At 39.8% G+C, this 16,924-nt stretch overlaps 1 long non-coding RNA gene across 1 annotated transcript; it reads right to left on the bottom strand.

Annotated features, from left to right (window-relative positions):
• Positions 1-1,069: 1,069 nt before the first annotated feature.
• LOC110502293 lies at positions 1,070-3,036 on the bottom strand. The gene is made up of 2 exons (XR_002470312.2): positions 1,622-3,036; positions 1,070-1,124 (listed from the first exon to the last, which is right to left on the bottom strand). It is a non-coding gene; the product is annotated as an uncharacterized LOC110502293 (long non-coding RNA).
• Positions 3,037-16,924: the final 13,888 nt, after the last annotated feature.

Raw genomic sequence — 16,924 nt, 5'->3', positions numbered from 1 at the left:
CACTCGCCGACACAGGATACACTTTATCCCTCATGCTGGCCTTCACCAAAACGGTAAATTGCCCCCTAACTATAGCTGCACTTCTTCACATGGCCAGACTTATAGCAGTATTCTCCCCTTTTAATGCTCATTCTTCAAAAATGTCATAAGGTCTGAAATAGACACCAGAGTCGACATACTGTACAAACAATTATCTAGGCTAAGTAATACAAAAATAGTATATATCTACTGCTCTGCTAACTAGTTCAAGTGTAGTCAGTGGCTAGCCAAGACAGAGAAATGAAACACTTTATTCAATTCAAAATCAAATTTTATTTGTCACATACACATATTTAGCAGATGTTATTGCGAGTCTAGAGAAATGCTTGTGTTCCTAGATCCCACAGTGCAGTAGTATCTAACAATTCACAACAATCTACACAAATCTAAAAGTATGTATTTCAATACAGCACATGGATTCAACATGGATTAGGCACAGGTATCTGATCACACTAATGAACGAAGCTGAAAGCGTTGGCTAGAGATGATATGCATGAGCTTCCTGCAGGAATTTGTAGTCTTGCTGAGGTTGCTAATTAGCATTTAGATTTTTTTTTTGTTGGTAAATTGAGACAAATATATTGATAAAACTCACCTTGTCTGAGAAAGAATTACACCAAACACATACTGTACTTAATTTGAAGTGTTTGTAAAATTCACCATCTAAAAAATGATTGGAACCTTTGCTGTGTTTGGCCGCTGTGTCTGGCTACAGCTGCATTGTTTTTAAAATGGCATTTAAACAAACGGACAAGTAATTCACAAGTAAAACATACACTTTCACATAAATGTTCACAGATTAATTTTTTTCTTTGTTGATTTTTGGCCAATTTAAGATGATTTCAACCCAGTTGATTTATTTGGCACTTACTAAGGTAATTTATTTGTTTTACATATTAAATAAATGCAGCTATAGACTTTTCCTTACAGTAGGTAGATATACTTTTTCATATCTACCTTAAAACCAGGAAAGTAAAGCAGATAACGTGGGAGATGTTTATTATCTATCACCTTGCAGTCCATCTTTTTTTTCTTCTTTTTTTTTTTACCAGTTTCCATCTCTGTGCAAAGGCATGGTCTTCAAGCTATGGAAGATGGAAAAACATTTTATTATAATAATTGATTGGAATTGCATGGCACTTTTCTAAACACCCAAAGCTCTTTGCAGTGTTTCCTTTTCGAAAGGCTGTGCATCTGTTGAAGGTAAAGAATACACTAGGTGAGGGATTGGGAGGGATGGTAGGATTAGGGGGAAATAATAAAGGAAAATATATTTTAAAATATACATTATATGGGGGATTGGAAATGATGCAGACAATTACATTGATGGAAGCCACAACCTATCTGCAATATCAAAACTGATTAAAATATATATAGAGAGAAAGAATATGATAGGCTATATTACTATTATAATGAAAGGCTTGTAGATAAAATAAAAACGACAATGTTGCTTTATCAAATAGAATAACTCTGTGGTTGGAATGGAATCCATTATGCTAGTTAGCTAGCTCATTTTAGATGAGAGTTGCAAGTTAGCTATATCTAGTATATTAGTTAACTAAAAAAGAAAAAGACAACTTACCCTTTTGTCCTTTCTCAATGTTATGAACTTCAGTGGCGTTGCCGAATCTATTGGTGGTTCCAAGTTGTTTTGAACCTGGCATATTTAGTTATGTGTGTCGCTATCACAACAACTTGGATCTCAGAAATCTCCGACTTCTGATTTCAGTGCATTCAAGACACCTGGGAACTCGGGGGAAAAAACTAGCTCCTACTGGGAAAAACAGTTCTTGCAACTCTTGCATCTTTCTAGAACTCAGACTTTCCGACCTAAAGATCATTGCCGTCATGACTTTACCTATTTTTTTCAAAGTTCGCAATTGTCTTGAACCTCAAACTTGAACTCGAAATATACCGAAACGGGTAAACGTGTTATTACACTCCCTCAGCTGGTTGGTCGTGTAGACAGGCCTTCTTTTTTAAATCTTTTTTTTACTTGTGAGGATCTAGCTAAGCTCATGCGCAGAAATACGTCATCGCCCCGAACTGCGCATGTAAAGGCCGTCAAATGAAAGGCACTCCAATATGAAGTTGTTTACGAAAAGAAAAACGTGTCAGTTTGTCAATTTTACGAGGTTGGAGGAATTACATGTCCAGCTACTTATGACAATTTACAACTAAGGAATAATGTTTATCTTCTCTCAATTGGCTGCCGACTGACTGATCTACAAATAACTTTGCATCATAAATAACTACTCCATTTGTTGATCAGTCAGGCACAATATACCCATGATACACTACAGTTTTTGATCTTCTCGAACATGGCCATTGACTTCTCAAACCCTAAACCGGTCTGCATCGTCTCTTTCGACAGCCTTCCTGGAAGTCTCGCGATGTTGCGCCTCTGGGTTTGAGAAACTCGTAAGGGTCAAAAGGTTTTGATAGAGAGTGGGGTTTTTTTGTCTATAAGAAACCTCTATTTTGGTTGTTTGAAATGGATACAGATGAAATCTCTGAATGAATGTGCAGATTTAATGTATCTTATTCTCTTGAGAGTATGGCCTAATAATGGTCAGTTGAGTTTGCCTCCTATTCAATCAATACCCAGCAGATCTTATAAATTAAGTTATGAGACATGAAGTGAAATACAATGCACAGCAATGTCCGGGGTCCAAGCCTGTTTGGACACATGGCTAGACATGACTGATTGACTAGACGGGGCTGACTACACTTGACTGGACTAATTAGACTTGAACATACTGGACTGGTCCGGATTATCCCCAATTAAACAAAATATATTTGAATTCCCACAGTACACTATAATTTTTCTGCTATTAGCTACAGTGGTAAAACAAAGTATGTGAACCCTTTGGAATTACCTGGATTTCTGCATAAATTGGTCATAAAATTGGATCTGATCTTCGTCTAAGTCACAACAATAGACAAACAGTCTGCTTGAACTAATAACAAACAATTACATTTTCATGTCTTTATTGAACACACTGTGTACACACTCGCAGTGCAGGTTGGGAAAAGTATGTAATTAACAGGTTGACCCTCCTTTGCCAGCAATAAACTTAACCAAACGTTTTCTGTAGTTGTGGATCAGACCTGCACAATGGTCAGTAGGAATTTTGGACCATTCATCTGTACAAAACTGTTTCAGTTCAGCAATATTCTTGGGGTGTCTGGTGTGAACCCCTCGAGACCACACCACAGCATTTTATATCGGGTTGGGGTCAGGACTCTGAAGGCGTATTTTCTCCTGAAGCCATTCTGTTGTTGATTTACTTCTGTGTTTTGGGTCGTGTCCTGTTGCATCACCCAACTTCTGTTGAGCTTCAAATGGCAGACAGATAACCTAACATTCTCCTGCAAAATGTCTTGATAAACTTCGGAATTCATTTTTTCCATTGATGATTGCAAGCTGTCCAGGCCCTGAGGCAGCCCCAAACTATGATGCTCCCTCCACCATACTTTACAGTTGGGATGAGGTTTTGAGGTTGGTGTACCCCCCCCCCGTAGTGTTGTGTATTCCTTCCAAACAACTAAATTTTAGTTTAATCTGTTCACAGAATATTTTGCCAGAAGTGCTGTGGAACATCCAGGTGTTCCTTTGCAAACTTCAGACGTGCAGCAATGTTTTGTTTTTGGAAAGCAGTGGCTTCTTCCGTGGTGTCCTCTCATGAACACCATTCTTGTTTAGTGTTTGACGTATCGTAGACTCGTCAACAGAGGTGTTAGCATGTTCCAGAGTTTTCTTTCAGTCTTTAGCTGACACTCTACAGTTCCTCTTAACCTCATTGAGCATTCTGTGCTGTGCTCCTGCAGTCATCTTTGCAAGACGGCCACTCCTAGGAAGAGTAGCAATAGTGCTGAACTTTCTCCATTTACAGACAATTTGTCTTACTGACTGACTTACTTACTGACTGATGAACATCAAGGCTTTCACAGATACTTTTGTAACCCATTCCAGCTTTATGCAAGTCAACAATTCTTAATCTTAGGTCTTCTGAGATCTCTTTTGTTCGATGCATGGTTCACAATCAGGCAATACTTCTTGTAAATAGCAAACTCAAATTTTGTGAGTGTTTTTTTATAGGGCAGGGCAGCTCTAACCAACATCTACAATCTCGTCTCATTGATTGGACTCCAGGTTAGCTGACTCCTGTCTCCAATTAGCTTTTGGAAAAGTCATTAGCCTTGGGGTTCACATACTTTTTCCAACCTACACTGAATGTTTAAATGATGTATTCAATAAAGACAAGAAAAATAAAATAATTTGTGTTTTATTAGTTTAATCACACTGTGTTTGTCTATTGTTGTGACTAAAATGAAGATCAGGTCAAAATTTAAGACTAATTTATGCAGAAATCCAAGTAATTCCAAGGGGTTCACAGACTTTTTCTTCACCACCAGATGGCACCATGGACTATCATTGAGCTTTGTAAGATGGGAGGGCACAGGATTCGGCCCAATTTGAGTATAGTGCTTTACACCTATCCTACATAAGTGTTAAACATAAGTCCAATCTAGTCCTCCGCATAGCTACATAGATCTACAAATCACTGCTTTGTTGAAGGACGAGAATCGTGAGGAGTGACGCCACCTGATGTATGCCAAGCTTATGTACATGTTGCAGCAGTGTGTAGTAAGGACTGATTCCAAGATGTAAGAAGTGTGTAGGTCAGGAGGGCAGGAGACAAAAGAGTGTGTAGAATCGTTGGGGATCAGAAGTGTCAGGTGCAAGAGAGACAGGTAGAGGTTGTCAGGGTCATAGTGCAGAAGGTGTCGTATGCTGATGCATGGAGGAGAGGAGAGGATGATGGCCAAGAATAAGAGATCAGTTCCCTGTGAGTAGTAGGCCAATACAGAGTGATCTGAATAATATGTAATTCAGTACGGTTGGCTTCTTAGCATCATGTTTTTATAGAAGGGTGGGATATAGGTGCAGGGTTAGTTAGTGGTGCAATCCCCCCCACTCCCTTTTTTAACTTCCCTTTTCACCACAGCCAGCACACAGTTTTTTGTATCACAAAGTAAGTGTAACGTGATCGACTACAACAGTGAGGCTGCTGAGGGGAGGACTGCTCATAATAATGTCTGGAACGGGAACAAATGGAATGATACTGTTCCACTAAATCCGCTCCAGCCATTACCACAAGCCTGTCCTCCCCAATTAAGGTGCCACCAACCTCCTGTGGACTACACACTCCCGCACAGTAGGTGGTGGCATGCACATTCCAATTGTTGGTGGCCACAATAAATTATTGACAGAAAAAAAACAGGTACAGTCAGGGCTGGCTCCAGGCATAAGCGACATAAGCGGAATAGTAGAATGCACAAGGTGCAAGTTCTAAATTTGGTTATGTCAGTCAATGACAGTCACTCACTTAGCCATCTCAGCTAACTCTTTTTTTATTTGTAAATTAGTCTAGACAGCTATCATGTCCGAATACCGACCGGTCACACATTGCACTTGCCCAGGGGCCCTGACCTCCAGGGGGCCCCTATTGATTTTGTTAGTTACTCTCACTCAGATATCATTAACATGGCTTAAGTCAAGGCAAAATGTGTAGAATTGCGGGAAATGAGCTTCAAAACGGAAAAAACATTATTTCCACCCCATGGCAAAATGGTAGAATTGCATGAAATTTGTTATAAAATTGCTAAATGTTCTCTCCACCCCATGGCAAAATGTGTGGAACTGCAGAAAACTTGCATTAAAACTGAAAAATATATAAAACATTTTGGAGGAACTCAAATGAGTTAGAATAGAAGAATACACAAGGTGGAAGTTCGGGCCATGTGAAAAAGTTATTTTTGCGCATATGATATTGCCTATAGGGCGCAAAATTGCTGGGACCATGGCTGGCAAGTGAGCTGCATCACTAAAATAACATGGCGGGACTGCGGTTGGGTTTGGGACCAGTTCTTGCGGTAGTGGGTGGGAGTCAGACGGAGTGTGGTATGAAAAGCTGCAGATGCAGGCTGGCGGGAGCAGAATGAAGAGATTGGTCCATGACAGTGAAGCCTGTAACGTTAGAGCTGTTTATTACTATGTTAGTGTGAAAAGTAGGGAATTAGCTAGGGAAACTGACAGATCAATAACATTACATTGCCATACTGTCTAATAAAAACTCACATTGCACTGAAAAAACATCAGAATATCAATCTTTAATCATTTGGCTGATGGTTTTATCATTTGATTCAGGTCTAGTGTGAGTGAGGCATAGCTAACGTTAGCCAACATTTGGCCAGCTCTTTCTCTCTAACGGTGCATCATCTGGCGAAAGCTAGCCAAGTTAATTTACTTCTGTTGAAACTGGAAAAAACTAAGGCTAAAAAACATTTCCATACAAACAACTGCTGTAATATAGTAATAATAGCCACTTCATATCGCTATCTGACAGAGAGCTAGAGGATAGAGCTGACCTGGCTGTTGTAGCTACTAGCTAGTATAGCTAATTCATTCACCTCAGTTGAGAGGGGATGAAACATTAGCTAAAGTTACAATACTAGCTCAGCACTGCAAATAAACAGTGGTTTAGTTTATTCTGTTAAGTTAAACAGCAGTTACCTTGCCAGCTACATCAGTCAACTAAAGAGTAGCCAGTTTCTGTCAAAAACGTACAAGAATGTTTTAAGAGAACGTTGCTTTTAGTACAAACCAGTCTGCAACGTTACAAACGTTCAAGCTAACTGAACGCACCCATGGTGTGGTGCGTAGTTGGAAAAAAATCCTGCAGTACCTGCGGCACTCCAGGCACAAGGTTGCCTACCCTTGCTCCAGGGTCCTGTGGTGAACAGACTGCTGTGCAAGGTATTGGGCAACAGCTTTCTTCCAGGGCCCATATTCACAAAGTGTCTTAAAGTAAGAATAATGATCTAGGATAACTTCCCCCATGTCAATGTAATTTTACTTGGTGTGAAGGCTAAACTTATCCTAAAGTCAGTACTACTCTGGGATTCTTTGGGAATATGGGCCCTGGCCTGTCAACAATGCCCACTTGAAATGCAACAACAACAAAAACGTTATTAATAATTAGCTTAGTCAGTAACTTAGCTAACTACTTAACAAAACACTAATGTGCACAAGCCCCCTAATCAGCCAAATTATATGAAAACGACACACCAACTGATTAATGGACTGCTGAATGTATATTTTTTTCTCTTGCTTTGTTTGCTCTTCTCCATATGTCTCTCTGATAAACTACCCATGAAAGGGCTGAACATAGCCCATATTAATATATGTAGCCTTAGAAATAAGGTTCATGAAATCAATAACTTGCTAACACCAGATAACATTTATATATTATCCCTTTTTGAGACTCACTTAGATAATTAATGTGATGATACAGCAGTAGCAATACAAGGATATAACATCTATAGAAGAGACATAAATATTTATGGGGGATGTGTTGCTGTATATATTCAGAGCCATATCCCTGTAATGCTTAGAGAATATATATTATGTCAAGTGTTAGTGAAGTGTTGTGGTTGCAGGTTCACTTGGCACATCTAAAGCCTTTTTTTGGGGGGTGTTGCTATAGGCCACCAAGTGCTAACAGTCAGTATGTAAATAATGTGTGAAATGCTTGATAGTGTATATGATGTAAACAGAGAGGTGTACTTTCTTGTGGACCAGCATATTGACTGGTTTTCATCAAACTGTCGACTCAAGAGGAAGTTTCTCACTGTAACCAGTGCCTGTAATCTGAACATCCACATGTATTGATCACATTTTTACTAATACTGTAGAACTTTGTTCTAAAGCTGTATCTATAACCATTGGATGCAGTGATCACAATATAGTGGCTATATTCAGGAAAGCCAAAGTTCCAAAAGCTGGGCCTAAAATAATGTATAAGATCATACAAAAGATGTGGATGTGGATGATGTAACAACTATTTGTTGGTCTGATGTGATTAATAAGGACCATCCAGACGCTGTACTTGATGAATTTATGACATTTCTTCTTTCAATTATTGATAAACAGGCACCTGTTAAGAAACTGACTTGTAGAACTGTTAATGCTCCGTGGATTGATGAGGAATTGAAAAACTGTATAGTTGAAAGAGATGGGGCAAAAGGAGTTTACTAATAAGTCTGCACATCTGCCTGGCTGACTTATGTGACTTAACTCAACAAAAAAATAAGAAACTGTATTATGAAGCCAAGATCAATGATATAAAGAATGATGGAAAAAAACATGGGAGTACTTTAAATGAAATTATGGGCAGAAAGACAAATTCAACTCCATTTTTCATCAAATCAGATGGCTTATTCGTCACAAAACCATTTGATATTTCCAATTATTTTAATGAATACTTAATTGGCAAAATGGGCAAACTTAGGCAGGAAATGCCAACGACGAACAGTGAGCCATCTTACTCATGCATAAAAATGCAAATAATGAAAGAAAACCATTGCAAGTTTGAATTTTGTAAAGTTAGTGTGGGAGAGATGGAAAATGTATTGTTATCAATCAATAATGACGAAACTCCTGCCATTGACAACCTAGATGGAAAGCTACTGAGGATGGTAGCTGACTTTATTGCCACTCCTATCTGTCATATCTTTAATCTGAGCCTATTGGAAAGTCTTTGTCCTCAGACCTGGAGGGAAGCCAAGAGTAGTAAAGCTGGTTCTAACAACAGACCTATTAGCTTGCTAACAGCTCTTAGCAAACTGATGGGGAAAAAATAGTGTTTGACCAAATACCAATGCTATTTCTCTGTAAACAACTTAACAACAGACTTTCAGCATGTTTATAGAGAAGGGCACTCAACATGTACTGCACTGACACAAATTACTGATGATTGGTTGAAAGAAATTGATAATAAGAAGATTGTGGGAGCTGTACTGTTAGATATAGCCTTTGATATTATTGACCATAACCTGTTGTTGAGAAAATGTATGTGTTATGGCTTTTCAACCTCTGCCATATCATGGATTCAGAGCTATCTATCTTATAGAACTCAGAGGGTTTTCTTTAATGGAAGCTTCTCTAATGTCAAACATGTAAATTGTGGTGTACCACAGGGAAGCTCTCTAGGCCCTGTACTCTTTTCTATTTTTACCAATGACCTGCCACTGGCATTAAACAAAGCATGCGTGTCCATGTATGCTGATGATTCAACCATACAGTGCCTTCAGGAAGTATTCAGACCCTTTGACTTTTTCAATATTTTGTTATGTTTTAGCCTTATTCTAAAATGAATTAGATTTAACTAAAAAAAAAACATCCTCAGCAATCTACACACAATATCCCATAATGAGGAAGCGAAACATGTTTTTAGACATTTTAGCAAATAAAAAAATATTAAAATAATGAAATACCTTATTTACATATGTAAGTATTCAGACCCTTTGCTATGAGACTCAAAATTTTAGCTCCAGTGCATCCTGTTTCCATTGATCCTCATTGAGATGTTTCTACAACTTGATTGGAGTCCACCTGTGGTAAATTAAATTGATTGGAAATTATTTGGAAAGGCACACACCTGTCTATATAAGGTCCCACAGTTAACAGTCCATGTCAGAGCAAAACCCAAGCCATGAGGTCGAAGGAATTGTCCGTAGCGTCATACCCAAGAAGACTTGAGGCTGTAATCGCTGCAAAATGAATTTCAACAAAATACTGAGTAAAGTGTCTGAATACTTATGTAAATGTGATATTTCAGTAAATTAAAAAAAATGCTTTATCATTATGCGGTATTGTGTGTAGATTGATGAGGGGGAAAACAATTTAATCAATTTTCGAATAAGGCTGTAACGTAACAAAATGTGGATAATGTTAAGGGGTCTGAATAGTATCCAAAGGCGCTGTATGTATATATACAATACCTGTCAAAAGTTTGGACACACCTACTCATTCAAGGGTTTTTCTTTATTTTTAGTATTTTCTACATTGTATAATAATAGTGAATATATCAAAACTATGAAAGAGCACTAATGGAATCATGTAGTAACCAAAAAGGTGTTAAACAAGTCTAAATCTATTTTAGATTTTAGATTTTTCAAAGTAGCCACCCTTTGCCTTAATGACAGCGTTGCACACTCTTGGCATTCTCTCAACCACCTTCACCTGGAAAGCTTTTCCAACAGTATTGAAGGAATTCGCACATATGCTGAGCACTTGTTGGCTACTTTTCGTTCATTCTGCGGTCCAACTCATCCCAAACCATCTCAATTGGGATGAGGTCGGGTGATTGTGGAGGCCAGGTCATCTGATGCAGCACTCCATCACTCTCCTTCTTGCTCAAATAGCCCTTACTTAGCCTAGGTGTGTGTTGTGTCATTGTCCTGTTGAAAAACAAATGATAGTCCCACTAATCACAAACCAGATGCTATGGTGTATCGCTGCAGAATGCTGTGGTATACATGCTGGTTAAGTGTGCCTTGAATTCTAAATAAATCACAGACAGTGTCATCCAGGCTGTATCACATCCGACCATGATTGAGAGTCCCATAGGGCAGCGCACAATTGGCCCAGCGTCGTCCAGGCTTGGCCGGGGTAGGGCATCATTGTAAATAAGAATTTGTTCTTAACTGGCTTGCCTAGTTAATTAAAGGGTAAATAGAATAAATAAAAACCAGCAAAGCACCCCCACACCATCACACCTCTTGCTCCATGCTTCACGGTTGGAACTACACATGCAGAGATAATCCGTTGAACCTTTTCTGCATCTCACAAAAACACAGAGGTTAGAACCAAAACTCTACAATTTGGACTCATCAGACGAAATAACAGATTTCCACCAGTCTAATGTCCATTGCTTGTGTTTCTTGGCCCAAGCAAGTCTCTTATTATTGGTGTCCTTTAGTAGTGGTTTCTTTGCAGCAATTAGACCACGAAGGCCTGATTCACGCAGTCTCCTCTGAACAGTTGATGTTCAGATGTGTATGTTATTTGAACTCTGTGAAGCATTTATTTGCGCTGCAATTTCTGAGGCTGGTAACTCGAATGAACGTATCCTCTGCAGCAGAGGTAATTCTGGCTCTTCCTTTCCTGTGGCAGTCCTCATGAGAGGCAGTTTTATCATAGTGCTTGATGGTTTTTGCGACTGCACTTGAAGAAACTTTCAAAGTTGTTGAAATTTTCCCCATTGACTGACCTTCATGTCTTAAAGTAATGATGGACTGTTGTTTCTCTTTGCTTATTTGAGCTGTTCTTGCCATAATACGGACTTGGTATTTTACCAAATAGGGCTATCTTCTGTATACCACCCCTACCTTGTCAATACACAACTGATTGGCTCAAACACATTAAGGAAAGAAATTCCACAAATTTACTTTTAACAAGGCACACCTGCATTCCAGGTGACTACGTCATGAAGCTGGTTGAGAGAATGCCAAGAGTGTGCAAAGCTGTCATCAAGGCAAAGGATGGCTACTTTGAAGAATCTAAAATATATTTTGATTTGTTTAACACTTCTTTTTTGTTTACTACATAATTCCATATGTGTTATTTCATAGTTTTGATGTCTTCACTATTATTCTACGATGTAGAAAATAGTAAAAAAATAAAGAAAAACCCTTGAATGAGTAGGTGTGTCCAAACTTTTGACTGGTACTGTATATATAATGTTTTTTTTAATTATCTTTAACTCGTCATTGTTGAAAAAGGACATGTAACCACTTCACTGTTAGTCTAAACCTGTTATTTAGGAAGCATGTGACAAATAACATTGCATTGGAAACACGAAACAATTTGCTGTGATTTAGGATTACAATGGATTTATACGAATAAATGTGATATTTGAGGCTTTCTCTAATTGATCGTACTATGTGTACACACATAGTATTGTATTATGATTTCCGTTTGTGTGTGTGATATGGAGGTTAGCTACGTGTTTATTTCGACATTATAGAAAAATAACTTTTATAAACAATGGCAACACTCAGTCAATCAAATGTATTTATAAAGCCCTTCTTACATCAGCTGATGTCACAAAGTGTTATACAGAAACCCAGCCTAAAACCCCAAACAGCAAGCAATGTAGGTGTAGAAGCACGGGGGCTAGGAAATACTCCCTAGAAAGGCCAGAACCTAGGAAGAAACCTAGAGAGGAACCAGGCTGTGAGGGGTGGCCAGTCCTCTTCTTGCTGTGCCAGGTGGAGATTATAACAGAACATGGCCAAGATGTTCAAATGTTCATAGATGACCAGCAGGGTCAAATAATAATTATCACAGTGGTTGTAGAGGGTGCAACAGGTCAACACCTCAGGAGTAAATGTCAGTTGGCTTTTCATAGCCAATCATTCAGAGTATCTTTACAGCTCCTGCTGCCTCTAGAGTTGAAAACAGCAGGTCTGGGACAAGGTAACATGTCTGGTGAAAAGGTCAGGGTTTCATAGCCACAGGCAGAACAGTTGAAACTGGAGCAGCAGCACGACCAGGTGGACTGGAGACTGCAAGGAGTCATCAGGCCAGGTAGTCCTGAGGCATGGTCCTAGGGCTCAGGTCTTCAGAGAAAAAGAGAGAGAGAAAAGGATAAAGAATTAGAGAGAGCATACTTAAATTCACAATATCTCTTTGAATATCTCTTTGTTTCTTGGGACCTAGAACTAGCATCTCTGTTTTGTCCAAGTTTAAAAGTAGAACATTTGCTGCCATCCACTTCCTTATGTCTGAAACACAGGATTCCAGGGAGGGCAATTTTCCATTCAATAAAGCTGAAATCAACAGAAATTTTATATCAACAAAACATTGACTAAAAAGGATCTATAATTCTACAATAAAAACATAAAAAACTCACTAAATCAACCAACACTGCCATGTTGATCTGAGCCTTGCTGTTAGAAAATCACATAAGTGTCCGACTTCCGGCTGTCACAGATGCACCTCGCCCGTCTTTACTCCTCGACTTCTGTCTACAGTCACTAGCTAGCTAAGCTATCTTCTTCTTCTCTGATATCATGGAGGTCTGCAAACAATCGTTTAAGTGTATTTCCCCACCTACTGTGCTGGAATGTACGATCACTCATGATCTTCCCAATTCTGTACTACCATGAAAATAAAATAAAAACCACACACACCCCCCTCGCCCCCCACCACCACCATAATTTGCAAATAAATTCATTAAGAATCCTACAATGTGATTTTCTGGATTTTTTTTTCTATTTTGTCTGTCATAGTTGAAGTGTACCTATGATGAAAATTACAGGCCTCTCTCATCTTTTTAAGTGGGAGAACTTGCACAATTGGTGGTTGACTAAATACCTTTTTGCCCCACTGTATATAGTGCTGAAAAACTCAACTCTTAGGACTGTTCAGCATATCAACAACTATTTCAACAGTAACATCTGTTACCCCAAACTCTATTTTGCAGTGTCCACAATAACCTTCAACCTGGCATTTCTGCTTTCCACAACCCAGGTCATATTGATAACTTTACCAATAAAAGCTATGAAGTCAACTTTATTCATTATCAAAGTGTCCTTTGACACCATACATTCATGAGTGCAATATTTCATAACAGGCCTTGAAGCCATGCCAGGACCAGTAGAAATACCAGCACCGACATTAGGTCCACTTAGTACAGGAGGAGCAGCCATGGAAGCTCCATCTATCCATGCTGTAGTTCTCATTCCATGCTTTTCCACGCTTTTGACCTCAATTTCTCTTCCCCCCTTAACATTTTCTTTAATTTAACCTATGGACATAGATATTGGGACTCCATTGATTACTTCCCTGATCTCCTTCACATTCAACTTTTCCATTTTCAGAATCTTCTCTTGCCGAGCCTGGCTACCACAAAATGTGAACAATCTACCAATTCCAATGATCCGAGCTAATTTGACTTCAAAAACGTCTTTCTCTACAGCATTAGTTAGTTGGATAGGGTTAAATGAGGCCTTGTGGTCTCATCGAACACAATCATCACTTTCCATTCCAACACATTATTACTCTTGCTTCCTACCTTGGCCCTCTTTATGCTGTCTTTACGAAATGCTCCACTGCTTTCTGAATCGTGGTCTCTCTTCTTATGTCTTTCCACTACTGACCATTCCGGTCTTTGACCCTTATCCTTCCGCTCCATACCATTAGAACTGACATCCATATTGTTCGCATTCCAGCACAGCTGTTGCTTCAACAACTTTTTCTCAATTTCCTCCATTTCATCTGCACTACCCTCCACCATTTCCGACTCTCCGACGTAAACAACATTCCTCCCAGTCCGCTCCTTCTCCACCAACCTGGGAATGGCCTAGCTCTTAACCAGAAGCCAAATGCAACCTTCCTGTCTGTGTGTCCTGGCAGTCCAAGGAGGAACCATTGTGAGCCTCTCTTCCAACAACAAACACTAGGTGGCGACAAAGCAACCTAGCTAGCGAGTACTAGCTAATGTATACTTGCTAGCTAGCTAGCTGCAACAGTGGTTAACATTAAGCCCTGGATCAGTGTACCGACTGGTATGTGAGTAGTGCAGTGATGCCCTGGAACAAAGCTACAGACTCAGGCGATACATGTGACCAACACACAGGTTGCGCAACCATACCATCTGAGAAGCAAAAATACAATCTGAGATGAACACGCATTGAGGTTTGCAGGCCAGGCGATTGCCTATTATATTGACAAGATAGTAAAGTGACCGCTCTAACGATGGAAACACATGTACTCAAAGATGGAAGGCAGGCGGGAGGAGGCTATATCAGAGGGACCATTCTAGCCAATAAGAGGGCAGATAAGTGTGTGAACAACAGGCCATAGAGATGTTTTTATTTTTTCTATTTCACCTTTATTTAACCAGGTAGGCCAGTTGAGAACAAGTTATAATTTACAACTGTGACGTGACCAAGATAAAGCAAAACAGTGTGACACAAACAACAACACAGAGTTACACAAGGAATAAACAAACGTACAGTGGGGAGATTTGATACACTGCCGATTTTGCAGGTTTTACTACTTACAAAGCATGTAGAGGTCTGTAATGCTTATCATAGGTACACTTCAACTGTGAGAGACGGAATATTAGACAAAAATAAAGAAATTCACATTGTATGATTTTTAAGTAATTATTTTGCATTTTATTGCATAGCATAAGTATTTGATCACCTACCAACCAGTAAGAATTCCGGCTCTCACAGACCAGTTAGTTTTTCTTTAAGAAGCCCGTCTGTTCTCCACTCATTACCTGTATTAACTGCACCTGTTTGAACTCGTTACCTGTATAAAAGATACCTGTCCACACACTCAATCAAACAGACTCCAACCTCTCCACAAAGGCCAAGACCAGAAGGCTGTGTAAGGACATTAGGGATAAAATTGTAGACCTGCACAAGGCTGGGATGGGCTACAGGACAATAGGCAAGCAGCTTGGTGAGAAGGCAACAACTGTTGGCGCAATTATTAGAAAATGGAAGAAGTTCAAGATGACGGTCAATCATCCTCGGTCTGGGGCTCCATGCAAGATCTCACCTCGTGGGGCATCAATGATCATGAGGAAGGTGAGGGATCAGCCCAGAACTACACGGCAGGACCTGGTCAATGACCTGAAGAGAGCTGGGACCACAGTCTCAAAGAAAACCATTAGTAACACACTACGCCGTCATGGATTAAAATCCTGCAGCGCACGCAAGGTCCCCCTGCTCAAGCCAGCGCATGTCCAGGCCCGTCTGAAGTTTGCCAATGATCATCTGGATGATCCAGAGGAGGAATGGGAGAAGGTCATGTGGTCTGATGAGACAAAAATAGAGCCTTTTGGTCTAAACTCCACTTGCTGTGTTTGGAGGAAGAAGAAGGATGAGTACAACCCCAAGAACACCATACCAACTGTGAAGCATGGAGGTGGAAACATTCTTTGGGGATGCTTTTCTGCAAAGGGGACAGGTAAACTGAACCGTATTGAGGGGAGGATGGATGGGGCCATATATCGCGAGATCTTGGCCAACAACCTCCTTCCATCAGTAAGAGCATTGAAGATGGGTCGTGGCTGGGTCTTCCAGCATGACAACGACCCGGAACACACAGCCAGGGCAACTAAGGAGTGGCTCCGTAAGAAGCATCTCAAGGTCCTGGAGTGGCCTAGCCAGTCTCCAGACCTGAACCCAATAGAAAATCTTTGGAGGGAGCTGAAAGTCCGTATTGCCCAGGGACAGCCCCGAAACCTGAAGGATCTGGAGAAGGTCTGTATGGAGGTTTGGGCCAAAATCCCTGCTGCAGTGTGTGCAAACCTGGTCAAGAACTACAGGAAACGTATGATCTCTGTAATTGCAAACAAAGGCTTCTGTACCAAATATTAAGTTCTGCTTTTCTGATGTATCAAATACTTATGTCATGCAATAAAATGCTAATTAATTACTTAAAAATTATACAATGTGATTTCCTGGATTTTTGTTTTAGATTCCGTCTCTCACAGTTGAAGTGTACCATTGATAAAAATGACATACCTCTACATGCTTTGTAAGTAGGAAAACCTGCAAAATCGGCAGTGTATCAAATACTTGTTCTCCCCACTGTATAGTCAATAACACAATAGAAAAAATCTATATAGAGTGTGTGCAAATTAGGTAAGTTTAGGGAGGTAAGGCAATAAATAGGTCGTAGTGGTGAAATCATTAAAATTTAGCAATTAACACCCTGGAGTGATAGATGTGCAGAAGATGAATGTGCAAGTAGAGATACTGGGGTGCAATGGAAAAACAAAAAAAACAATATGGGGATGGGGTAGTTGGATGGGCTATTTACAGATGACCTATGTACAGTTGCAGTGATCTGTGAGCTGCTCTGACAGCTAATGCTTAAAGTTAGTCAGGGAGATATGAGTCTCCAGCTTCAGTGATTTTTGCAATTAGTTCCAGTCATTGGCAGCAGAGAACTGGAAGGAAAGGCGGCCAAATGAGGAATAGGCTTTGGGGGTGACCAGTGAGATATACC

This window comes from Oncorhynchus mykiss, chromosome 23 (genome assembly GCF_013265735.2).
Source record: "Oncorhynchus mykiss isolate Arlee chromosome 23, USDA_OmykA_1.1, whole genome shotgun sequence".
Lineage (NCBI taxonomy): Eukaryota > Metazoa > Chordata > Actinopteri > Salmoniformes > Salmonidae > Oncorhynchus > Oncorhynchus mykiss.
Note: the sequence above shows the minus strand (reverse complement) of the source record. Positions and strands in the feature narration are given on the sequence as shown.